Source organism: Palaemon carinicauda, chromosome 21 (assembly GCF_036898095.1).
Source record: "Palaemon carinicauda isolate YSFRI2023 chromosome 21, ASM3689809v2, whole genome shotgun sequence".
Taxonomy (NCBI): domain Eukaryota; kingdom Metazoa; phylum Arthropoda; class Malacostraca; order Decapoda; family Palaemonidae; genus Palaemon; species Palaemon carinicauda.
This window is the reverse complement of record NC_090745.1, coordinates 73,978,274-73,981,744: the sequence shown is the minus strand read 5'-3', so window position 1 is coordinate 73,981,744 and position 3,471 is coordinate 73,978,274.

The window sequence follows — 3,471 nt, the reverse complement described above, 5'->3', positions numbered from 1 at the left end:
GACGCCCTTATGGACAGCCACTTCAAGACCTCCATCAACGCCTCCACCCCTGACGACGAGGATGCCTATTCAACGTCAACCGAAGCTGACATGAATGCCGTAGGACATACACGCCTACCCCATGACGTGCCGAAGCGGCGACACAGCCGCCCACCATCCACCAATCGCTCGCGCCCCAACGAACGATTTCTACAGCCACTTACTACCTCCCATCCGCCGCAGTTTTGCTACTACCACTTCAGATTCGGGGCAACCGCGAAGAAATGTGCCAAAGATTGTCAGTGGCCAAAAAACGTGTAAGCAGGCCATCGCTTGTGGCGGTGGCCTCCCATGTTTCTAATCTGTTCTTTTTATAGGATGCAGGAACGGGCGTGCGATTTTTGGTAGACACGGGCGCTTGTCGTTCTCTTTTGCCAAGGAAACTCTTCAAGGCACAACGTAGTCTGTCTACATCTGCCGACGTCCGCTTGGTAGCTGCCAACGGATCTGCAATACCCACATACTGTTACGAGAACCTCACATTATCGTTCGGAAACGGTAAATTTAATTGGAAGTTTCTCGTTGCTGACGTCACAATGCCAATCCTCGGTGCGGATTTCCTCTCTCATTTCCACCTTCTGGTCGATGTCGCCCATAGACGATTGGTCAACGCAGACTCGTACTTGTCGACACTTCTTCAACCCGCTCCCTCTAACCTCGCTCTCCACATCAGCGCACCCACGGATGCCTACGCCCACCTCCTCACGTCGTACCCGGAAGTTTTCCGTCCAGAACTTCGCCAAACGCCCACGGTTCCTGCCAAGCACGGTATTTATCACCATATCAAGACGACGGGACCCCCAGTCTTCGCAAAATTCAGACGTCTGGCACCGGAACGATTGGCAGCCGCCATACAGACGTTCACCGAAATGGAGAAAATGGGCCTTTGCCAAAAGGCCTCCAGCCCATGGTCGTCACCCTTACACATCGTTCTGAAGAAAGACGGCTCCCTCCGTCCGTGCGGGGATTACAGGCGCCTGAACATGCAAACAGAACCGGATCACTACCCCCTCCCAAACATTGCCGATGTAACCTCCTACCTGCACAAAGCAAAGGTTTTCTCTACGCTCGACCTCTTAAAGGGGTATTATCAGGTGCCTATGAACCCAGAAGACATCCCCAAGACCGCCATCACCACTTCGTTTGGTACATACACCTTCAATTACTCCTGTTTTGGCCTTCGTAATGCTGGGGCAACGTTTCAACGTCTCATGGATGGCATCTTAGGGGACCTCCCTTTCTGTGTATGTTATGTGGACGACATACTTGTGTTCTCCTCCTCAAAAGAGGAACACCTCCGTCACCTGCGCATCGTGCTCGACCGCCTGCAACAAAACGGCCTTGTAGTCCGGTACGACAAGTGTACCTTTGGCGCCAACGAAGTGTCGTTCTTAGGGCACCGTATCACTCCTGAAGGAGCCCATCCCCTCCCTGAGAAGGTAGCAGCCGTTCAGAATTTCCCCGCGCTCTCGACAGTCAAAGCTCTGCAGGAATTCTTGGGCATGATCAACTATTATCACCGTTTTCTGCCAGCCATTGCGGCCACTTTTGCTGCCCTGTACGCCTCCCTCAAGGGCAAGCCAAAGGACCTGAAGTGGGGTCCCCTTCAAGAAGCAGCCTTCTGCAATGCAAAGAAGGCCCTATCAACTGCTGCGGCTGTCACTTTTCCTATCCCACACGCCCCTCTCCTTCTCTCCACCGATGCCAGCGACGTCGCTATTGGTGCAGTACACGAGCAGGTGGTCAAAGGCTCGACCTCCCATTGGCCTTCTTCAGCAGAAAACTGTCCAAGGCAGAATCGGGTTATTCTACCTTCGATCGAGAATTGCTGGCGGTGCACTTGGCTGTCCGTCACTTTCGCCATTTCTTAGAAGGTACGCCCTTCGTCATTTGCACAGACCACATGCCTCTGGTGCACGCATTCACTCGACAGTCTGACGCCTGGTCCGCCCGTCAACGCCGACATCTCTCCGCCATGGCTGAATACAATTGCACCCTCCAATACGTCCCTGGGAAAATGAATCACGTTGCCGATGCCCTGTCAAGAAACACATTGGCTGCCGTTCAACTGGGATTGGATTACAACGCCCTGGCTGCAGCCCAATGACAGGATCCAGAGTATCAAGCTTGTAGGACATCCTGCACGTCCCTCCGTTGGGAGGATTTTCCCCTCGAAGACTCCAACACCACCCTCCTCTGTGACGTCAGTACTGGTAGACCGCGACCTTGGATTCCTGCTCCCATGCGCCGACAGGTGTTTGATCTCATCCACGGCCTTTCACATCCCTCGTGCCGTTCTACTGCACAGCTGCTGAAGGCAAAGTTCATTTGGCACGGCATTTCTAAGGATGCTAAGGATTGGGTCCGTGCCTGTACTTCTTGCCAAACTTTCAAAGTACATCGACACACGGATTCAGGAGTGGGCACCTTTCCTCAACCTCAGCGTCGTTTCGCACACATTCACGTCGACGTTGTAGGCCCCCTACCCACATCACAAGGACATCGTTACCTGTTTACCGTCATCGACCGCTCCACTCGTTGGCCTGAAGCCATTCCCATGGAAACTGCAACGTCCGCCTCATGTACATCTGCCTTACTCTCTGGATGGATTTCAAGATTCGGTATCCCTGAGCATATTACTTCTGACAGGGGAACCACATTCACCTCTCAATTACGGACGTCATTAGCGAATCTCCTGGGCATCACCCTACATCAGACAACGGCCTACAATCCCGCTGCCAATGGAATGGTTGAACGTTTTCATCGCACCCTCAAAGCAGCTTTGATGTCCCGCTGCAAGGATTGCAACTGGTTTACTCAGCTTCCCTGGGTCCTCCTGGGACTAAGGACCACTCCTAAAGACGCCCTCGACGTCTCGGCAGCCGAAATGGTGAATGGCGACCCGTTGGTCGTCCCTGCTGAATTTTTTCCTTCTACAACCTCCTCCGACGATCTCCAGCGCATACGTCACGTCGTGGGAAAATTTACTCCGTGCCGCCAGACTTACAAGCCCCATCGAAGCATCACATACCAACGGACTTGCACTCTGCAACGCACATCTTCCTGCGCAACGACACCAGCAAGCCACCACTAACGCCCCCTTACACGGGCCCTTTCCTTGTGATCCGACGCTGTCCGAAAGCATTCCTCCTAAACATTCGGGGCAAAGAAGACTAGGTCTCCATTGATCGTCTAAAACCTGCTTATCTTCTGCCAGATGACCCGCCTACAGTTCGCCTCTCTAGATCAGGGCGCCCTATTTAACATGTACAGTATGTCATTTTTAGGGGGGGAGCCATGTACCAACCGTGTTTCACACAATTGTACATAATTCCTTTTGTCTATATTATGCTTGTATCTTCGCTCTTCCCTCGCACTAAAACGAACATGAAAATTCATGTCTGGTTTTTCCTCTGTGATATTGTCTGTCTT